This window comes from Colias philodice, chromosome 22 (genome assembly GCF_061535455.1).
Source record: "Colias philodice isolate Cphi_HAF_F1 chromosome 22, ilColPhil1 Martin Lab GWU primary, whole genome shotgun sequence".
Lineage (NCBI taxonomy): Eukaryota > Metazoa > Arthropoda > Insecta > Lepidoptera > Pieridae > Colias > Colias philodice.
The window spans coordinates 3,334,220-3,344,355 of NC_143107.1; positions in this window are offsets into that span (position 1 = coordinate 3,334,220).

Here is a 10,136-nt window from a genome sequence, read left to right on the forward strand (position 1 = left end):
ACTGATATAAATAACTATATTTTTATTTTTTTATAATAAACTTAGGTATATCTTCCTAACACCTAATTCAGTAGGTACATAAATTAAAAAAGGCACTACGAGGATTATAAAATGATAGAATTAAAAAACACTGATAAATGATAGAAAAAACACTGATGAATGATATTGACAAATGAAAATTTTAAGATTTTTAACTAAGTAATATTAATGGTCCTAACTACTATTTAAATTATTGGCTTGCAGCTAAATTACTAAAATAGGTACCTAAGGGACTAGAAATATTGAGAATACAACTTCAATTAAAAATCAACAAAGTCAATTTAATGTAACTAGATAAGAAAAAATAACGATAACAAACTATTATTTCGAGGTTTTACATAACGAACTACCTACCTACTTAACATTTAATTTTAATATCAGCTACACTCCACAGGAGTACTTGTTTATATAATTCAGTTTTTTGTTAGTTTTTAAACAAGACAAGAGGTAATCATTATTTGTAGGTATATGAATATGTTCAATGAAATTAAAACACATTATTTAGGTATCTAATTTTGTATTGTATCTTTTAAAAACACGTTTTGCCGAGATCACTTTTTCATTAAATAATTTCAATCTTCTATTTTCATTATTGCTTCTGTTAAAAACAATCACTTTCTATATTATCGAAGTCGTTTCAAAACTGAAAGAGAAATTAGTGATGTTTAAATTTTGTATTATAATGTTTATTATATTTAAAGACTAGGCTGCTCGAAAACTGAACATTGATTTATTTATTTTTTCTTATATTTCGCTTTTTTATACTTTTAATTAAATAAGAAAAATAGGGTAGTACATAGTACATATATGATTAATGAATATCGATTAAATTATGAAGTATGGTGGTGTAAGATTTTTAAACATTATTTTTTCAATTATTATTCTTCAATATATAATTTATCATAACAATAGATTGATGTAACACAGTATAAATATACAGGTATTACATATATTTAAGTTAAAAAATGTGTCAGTTTGCTATTTTCTTTTTAGTTGGTACAACTATAAGTATGTACATACAACAAAAATACACAAATTACATTGCCAATTACATTTTGTTGTTGAAACATGTATAATTGTATAATGATTATAATAGAAAAAAAACATACAATTTCGGTGTATTTTTTTTACATCAATGATCTCTTAGCGTTTTTTGTCATAATATACCCTATATAGTTATATATTTTTTTTATAATTATGAAACGATGAATTGCGATTAAGTACTTGTTTGTTTAATTGAGTAAGTGTTGTCTTGGACTTTTTTTTCTGACAAAATAAAAATTAGAAATTATATTGCTATAGTCCAAGAGCTGATGATAGCTAGAATAATTATAGATAAAAAAAAACAACATCGTTTGTTAAAACTCTTGGAGCACACGGAAGCTCGCGGGCTGCTTGCAGCCCGCGCACAACGCACCAGCTAGTTATTATAATATATAAAGCTACACTACCACTCACTCACTCACTGACATCGCTTTTCTCGGAAACTACGTGGAAAGTGGGGGGGATTTCGACGTGATCGTGTAGAGGTGCGCCGAGTGACCAGAGGAAAAATATAGCGATCTCGATCATCTTCGAAAACCGAGTGGACCCCTGGAGGTGCGCAAAAACGGTGATACCTGGAGGGGGGGTGTCTGAACAAAAAATGCTCAGAACTGGTGGCGATTACCAGGGGTGGTGGAAAAATGGGGATTTTCGCGAAAACAAGATGGCCGCCGTACTTTGCCAAAATCGCCGTTTATGAATCCTTACGTCTCAAATTTGGCACACGTGCTCTGTTCGAGCCGGCGAATCGATCGGTGCCCCGTTCGAGTGGCTCCGGGCCCCCGTTTCCAACTTCCATACAACGTAAAATCCAACGGCCCGCGGAAACGGTGCGAGTTGAGTGGGGGGTCCCGGAACTAAAAATGATCACCACCCTGGGACGCTACCAGGGAGCCATAGTGGGTCGCTCGATTTTGGAATTTTTCCATTTTTGGCGCAAACATAAAAACGTAAATTTAGACGAGGTGGCGCAACGGAGAAACACACCAATGATGCATTCATACTCGCCCAGCTCCCAGGATATCCAGAAAAATCCGAAATTTTGAAGTTTCTCACAGCCCGCGGAGACGGTCAACGGCACGCGCAAACGGTAGCAGCTACATCTGGGGTGCTCGAACTAAACTTGGAGTAGACCTCAAGCAATTACCACAGATAGTGAAAAAAATTCAAAATGGCGGAAAAAATGGCCGCCGCCATACAAATTCTAAAACGGCCATCGCTGGTGTGATCGCGCTGAAACTTGGCACAGGGGCTTTAATCGAGCCGCACATTAAGTTGACATACTCATAATTGAGTTTCCACCGCTGGTTTCCGAGTTTCATACAACGCAAAATTCGACGGCTCTCCGAAACGGCGCGAGATAGGTGGGGGGTGTAGAACTAAAAAATAATCAGGAAGATGGGGTGCTACCAGGGCAATCGATAAATTTCAAATTGGACGCCATTTTTTTTTTAAAAAATGGCCAATTTTTCAAAGCAAGATGGTGGCGCCGGTTACTTTACGATGGGTCTAAAAATTGACTTTTGTGCTCTTATCGGCCGTATTTACAAAACTGCATACTCAGAATTTCTCTCCGACCCCCGGTTTCCATTTTCCATACATCACGAAATTCAACGGCTCTCTGAACCGGTGGCACTAAGGTCGGGGTCGCCGAAGTAAAAAATGCTTCAAAACCTGGTCCGCTTCCAGGCATATAATAATTTTTGGTAAAAAGCGAAATTTTTTTTTTCGAAAATTTTGTATGGAAATTTCCATAGTAGGAAGGGTAATAGGAATAGCAACGGCAAATACGGCGTCGCGGGCTGCTTGCTGCCCGCGCACCGCGCAACCTCAAAGGTGAACAGCCTCCCGAAGTAGAAAATATTTGAATAAGTAATTTATATATAGTGACTGTAGAATCGCTGTTAGCAGATGTAACAAATGGACAGGAAATTCGAATGCATTTTCAAATGACTGAAGATTTCTGCCATGGGATGAGCCGCGAGCTGCTTGCAGCTCGCGCACCACGCACCCTCGAAGGTGGACAGCCCCCCGGAATAGAAAATATTTGAATGGGTAATTTATAAGCACTTCCGATTGACTGCGGAATCGCTGTTAGCAGATAATAACAAATTGACGGGGAATTTTAATGCATATTCAAATGACTGAAGATTTCTGCCCTGAGATGCTTCCGCACCACGCTCCATCGAAGGTGGACAGCCTCCCGGAGTGGAAAATACTTGAATGGGGAATTTATAAGCATTACCGACTGACTGTAGATTCGCTGTTAGCAGATAGTAACAAATGGACAGAAAATTCGAATGCATTTTCAAATGACTGCCCTATTGCTTCAACCCAGGGGCAAAAGGGGCTCGCGGGCTGCTTGCAGCCCGCGCACAACGCTCCCTCGAAGGTCGACAGCATTCCAGAATAGAAAATTCATGAATTGGGAATTTATAAGCACTTCCGATTGACTGTGGAATCGCAGTTAGCAGAAAATTATAAATGGACTTGGAATTCTAACACATTTTCTAATGACTGCCCTATTGCTTCAACCCAGGGGCAAAAGGGGCTCGCGGGCTGCTTGCAGCCCGCGCACAACGCACCAGCTAGTTATAATATATAAAGCTACACTACCACTCACTGACTCACTCACTGACATCGCTTTTCTCGGAAACTACGTGGAAAGTTGGGGGGATTTCGACGTGATCGTGTAGAGGTGCTCCGATCGACCAGAGGAAAAATATAGCGATCTCGATCACCTTCGAAAACCGAGTGGACCCCTGGAGGTGCGCGAAAACGGTGATACCTGGAGGGGGGGTGTCTGAACAAAAAATGCTCGGAACTGGTGGCGATTACCAGGGGAGGTGGAAAAATGGGGATTTTCGCGAAAACAAGATGGCCGCCGTACTTTGCCAAAATCGCCGTTTATGAATCCTTACGTCTCAAATTTGGCACACGTGCTCAGTTCGAGCCGGCGAATCGATCGGTGCCCAGTTCGAGTGGCTCCGGGCCCCCGTTTCCGACTTTCATACAATGGAAAATCCAACGGCCCGCGGAAACGGTGCGAGTTGGGTGGGGGGTCCCGGAACTAAAAATGATCACCACCCTGGGACGCTACCAGGGAGCCATAGTGGGTCGCCCGATTTTGGAATTTTTCCATTTTTGGCGCAAACATAAAAAGGTGCCTATAGCCGAGGTGGTGCAATGGAAAAACACACCAATGACGCATTCATACTCGCCCAGCTCCCAGGATATCCAGAAAAATATGAAACCCTGAACTTTCTCAAAGCCCGCGAAGACGGTCAACGGCCCGCGCAAACGGTAGCAGCAACATCTGGGGTGCTCGAACTAAACTTGGAGTAGACCTCGAGCAATTACCACAGATAGTGAAAAAAATTCAAAATGGCGGAAAAAATGGCCGCCGCCATACAAATGCTAAAATGGCCATCGCTGGTCCGATCGCGCTGAAACTTGGCACAGGGGCTTTAATCGAGCCGCACATTAAGTTGGCATACTCATCATCAAGTTTCCATCGCTGGTTTCCGAGTTTCATACAACGCGAAATTCGACGGCTCTCCGAAACGGCGCCAGATAGCCGGGGGGTGTAGAACTAAAAAATGATCAGGAAGATGGGGCGCTACCAGGGCAATGGAGAAATTTCAAATTGGACGCAATTTTTTTTTCAAAAATGGCCAATTTTTCAAAGCAAGATGGTGGCGCCGGTTACTTTACGATCGGTCTGAAAATTGACTTCTATGCTCTAATCGGCCAGATTTACAAAACTGCATACTCAGAATTTCTCTCCGACCCCCGGTTTCCATTTTCCATACATCACGAAATTCAATGGTTCTCTGAACTGGTGGCAGGTAGGTCAGGGTCGCCGAAGTAAAAAATGCTTCAAAACCTGGTCCGCTTCCAGGCACATAAAAATTTTTGGTAAAAAGCGAATTTTTTTTTTCGAAAATTTTGTATGGACATTTCCATAGTAGGAAGGGATATTGAATAGCAACGGCAAAAGACGGCGCCGCGGGCTGCTTGCTGCCTGCGCACCGCGCAACCTCAAAGGTGAACAGCCTCCCGAAGTAGAAAATATTTGAATAAGTAATTTATAAGCAGTTTCAACTGACTGGGGAATCGCTGTTAGCAGATACTTAATAACAAATGGATAGGGAATTGTAATACATTTTCAAATGACTGAAGATTACTGCCCTGGGACGAGCCGCGGGCTGCTTGCTGCCCGCGCACCACGCAACTTTGGTGGAAGATGGCCTCCCGGAGAAGAAAAAAAACTATAATAGGGAATTTATAAGCATTTCGGACTGACTGTGGAATCGCTTTTAGCAGATAGTAACAAAATATGGACAGGAAATTCTAATGCATTTTCAAATGACTGAAGATTTGTAGATAGGTATCTATTTATCTGTCTTTAATCCTCACGTTTATGGGACCATACTTCATAAGCTTTTATTATATGAATTTTAAAATAAAATTAGAGAAAAAGACGCCAATAAGTAGTTAGATTAGACAAAGGCTATTCAAATTCAATACGATACAGACACAATTCCAAATTTTGAACCAATTCGACCTTGGGAAGTTATTAACCGACTTCCTAAAAAAATTAGCCAATTAGGTAATTTCTTAGTTAATTTTTGATGATGATGATATCAATATAGACCTGCCTACCTAAATTGTTACTTACATCAAAAGTTTTAATGAAACTTGAAAACACTTGAATGTGATTTGTGAATAATTATAGGTATATATTTTTGTAATAGCTCTCCGCGCGCCAGCGTAGTTGAAGAATCCGCATAGTTGCGAATAATAATATATGTAATAATATAGGTAACGAACCGAGATGAGTAATTTCTATTGATGTTATTAAAACAAATGGTAAAAAATCGAGGTTAAACAACCATATTTTTATACAGATTCTCTACGGACGGTTCTCACACAACACTAAGGTTTCCGTATAAGTATGAAACTTCAATTTAAGAACTTGTCAAGATTGCTAATCTACGGTTTTTATTATTTTTGTTGTTGCAGCGACATCGACATCATGATCTCTGAAATTTTCAAATGTAGGTATCAAGGTTCATGAGATACAGCCTGGTGGCAGATGGACAAACAGTCAGCCAGTCAGTAATAGGGTCCCCTTTTTACCCTTTGGGTACAGATTCTTAAGAACAGAACATTTTTATTTTTAACTAGCGGTCCGCCCCGGCTTCGCCCGTGGTACATAATTACGTTTTCTCTACATAAGAACCATCCTCGTACTTCAAGGAATATAATAAAAAAAGAATTATCGAAATCGGTTCAGCCGTTCTCGAGTTATGCGCTTACCAACACATTTTGCTATTCATTTTTATATATAAGAGTATAAATTTTAATCATTAATATTCAAGATCTGTAGAATAAGTGTGGAACCTATACTATCTCATTAAACATGTATAGTAATAAGTATATTTATCTATTAATAATTATTTATACTGATTTTTTATTTCATTTAGCTTTCACCAATGTAATTGTGAATAAAATGTACCCACCCACCCTAAATTTTAATGTTAATTAATAATCAACAAGCATTCAATGAGAATTTTATAAATCAATACAGTTTACTTTAACATACATGCTATATGCAAAGTTATAAAGTTATCTAACATTAAAATAAAGGTATTTTAAAAAATTATATGAAAGCAATTTAAATTATTTGTTTCTACTTTATGTTATGAATATTATTACTAAGAGACACTAGATTAATAAGAAAATAAAACACATTAAAAAGTTTTCATTATAATATATTTACACTGAAAACATAATATCCAAACCATATGATAACTATTTATTTAATTTAATTATAAACATGACTTGGTATAGGTATAGGTACTATGTTTAAATTAATATTTTAATGATACAGTAACTTTTATTTCATATTTTTGTCAAGACTTCTGCAGGGATCCCGAGTTACATTGTTCTTGAACGATATTTTTTGGATAGTAATATTAAATTTATGATGTTTGGTGAATTAAAATTGATAAAGAGTATGGCCAAATTATTATACTCGGTTCATTTTTTTTATAGCAAACAATGTTGTTTTAAAATGTAGACGGCTTTCACTTATTAGGTATATTCTGTATATTATAGTAAGAAGTATAAAATGTACAGTAACAATAGCTATCAAGTTTTCAGAGATATCATGGTTATTCAAATTGAAATTTATACACTTTATTACTATTTTTCATCTATAATATAATACCATCAATGCGGGTCAATCAGTCTGAGTTATTCAATATTAATAATACTAATAACTTTCTGGAATCTTCAATAAATGTAAAATGTGAGCATCTGCAAATCATAAACCATTTCCTTTATGTTTGGTAAATTCAAATTTGGTTTTTCTTTATTTTCATACTCTGATCTTATTAGATTTCACTTGTTTAACGCATTTTAGTCTTCTTTCATCACAAAATGTATATTTTTATTCATTGTTAATCGTTGTTTTATTTTTATTACTTATTGGAATCAAACGTTATAGTATCGTCACTTATTAGAATTAAAAATTTTAATAATATAATGAGTAGATCAATGACATGAAAACTTCTTATCCACTTATCTTCTTACTTTTAGAGTGATAAATTGGCAAAACATATTTTTGTTATGCATAAAAAACACATTATATTATTTAACAATTATACACACAAGAAGCCGTTTTCTTATTTGTTTTCGGAAAGCTGTTTGTTGACATAAAATTAATATTCATTTGTGATTTGACGTTACAATGATCATTTACATTTTGACATTGACAATAATAATTATTAAATTAACAATTGAGAGACTTTTATTAGTTAAATCTTTAAAAGAAATATAATGACATAAAAAAAAACCGATTTAATAAAATCAAAAATTACGAGCATATATAACTTTTTCCAAGTTCATTAAAATTAAATACATTGCTAATTTGACCAAAAAATATATAATGTTGGCAGCATTGGATAGGTTTTTCTCAAATCATATTAAACTTGAATAAAAATAATTGTTAAGCAATTTAATCAAGACGATACATTTTTTGTCTACTTTAGAATAATTTAATAAATATTATTGTTGTGTTTAATAATTTTGAAAATATTGATTTCTTGATTATGTTTTTAAAAAGCATTAATTGACTTTAATATTTATTCTAGGTATTCATAGACACAGTCTTCTATAATGCTACGGCCACACTACCTTACCGTCTACCGTGCTGTTACCGCAATAATTATGGCATTATATTACCATCTAAATTACTGCATGAACTGATGTGGTTACACTAGAGTTTACCTAGATATGTCGGTAATAATTGGCATTAACCGCAGCAAAAAAAAAATAGTTAATAATTAATATGTTTTCTGTAATAATTCATCAAGGATTATTTCTTTTTCAAAAGGATTTTTTCTTTGTCAAATCATATATTGTACTTGGAAATGATAAATTTTGTTTGATCCGACGCCACACATCATTGTTTACATTGCGATTTTTATAGTTCTTCTGTCGGGTATTCCAAAGAGAAGAATTCCAAAAATTAGCGCCATCGAGTGCTTTTTCATTTGACCACTCCATGTCGGTCGATACATGCGTCACCGGTAAGCTCATATTGCAATCTGGAGTCTGGACAAACGGTAGTGTGGCCGTATACGCAATAATTACCGCGGTAATCTTCTTTGATGTGCGAAAGAATACCGCCGCCGGAGCTATTGCCTACCGCCATTTGTCATATTGATTGGCATTGTAGAATTATGGCCATAAGTCGTGGTTACACCTAGGTGTTGTGTGCATAATAGGCATGACGAAAGATTTTCAAAACCTCTTCCATAATGTGTGTATACGTTTATTAAACAAGAAAAACCTATATTTCGCTAATATACTTAAATTTAACGAAGGTAAAAGCCATTTTTCAAAAAATATTTATTAACTGTGCTAAAACAGCTCACAGGTGTCATGGCGTAGGCGTGACGTCACTCGTACGTAAATACGTAATTATCTGTATGCATAGCGAAGTAAAATTAAATAAATATTTAATAATAAAGTGTTATAGAATCTAATTTCAAAGTTTATAAGTGGTGTACAGTATTGCAATGTGAATCTACATAAAAATAATACCCAAAAAAAGTGTTAGTAATTTTTAAAGTAAGTTTAAAGTGAGAAAATAATATGAAATGATTGTATAAATTTGACGCAGAGTAACCCGAACCACATATTCGTGAATTCGCAATTATATTTCTGTCCTGAGTCGATAAAGCATACGTGAAAAAATAGAAAATAAATAAAAATGCGTATTCTCAGCATATTCATAACAACAAAATACACCTGCCGCGAAGTTGTTGTGAGTTGTTTACGTAGAAGTGACGTCACGCGTGTTTCAGTCAAAATGGCCGACTGCAGAATTTCAATGTTTTATTTTATTGATAATCTCATTAATCTTAATGTTTTTAATATTTCTAAGTCACTATTTTTAATTTATATATAATACATTTTCCCTTAAAATCACCAATTCGAACATTAATAAAATTATGGATACTGTCGTCATGCCTAATTATCACGGTAGTGTGGCCGTAGCATAAATATTTGAATAATTGTAATAATTATATTAAACATTAGTCACTACCTATTTTTTTAAATATTATTAGTATTTATTAATTTTAATATAATACATAATATATTTTCGTAAAAAACTTTTATAAATATAATTCATAGGTATGAATTATTATATTTATACCATTAGCCGGTTACATATGAATATTATACAGATTGTTTTGAAATTATTTTTTTGTTATATACATATATTAATTAAACATAAGAGATATTCAAAATACCTACGTAACCACAAAATATTAATTAATTTATTATTATATATTTTTAATTATGAAAAAATTACAAAACTGTGAAATTGTCTATTCCCACTTTTTCGTAATGTTTGCAATATGTCGCGACTGGATTTTTACTTCCGGTGGTTTAGAAATTAAAAATTAACCGAAAAGCTCGCGCTCTCCCCCGAGTATATATATTCTGTGCCCGCGCCATTCCTCTTTCATTACCAT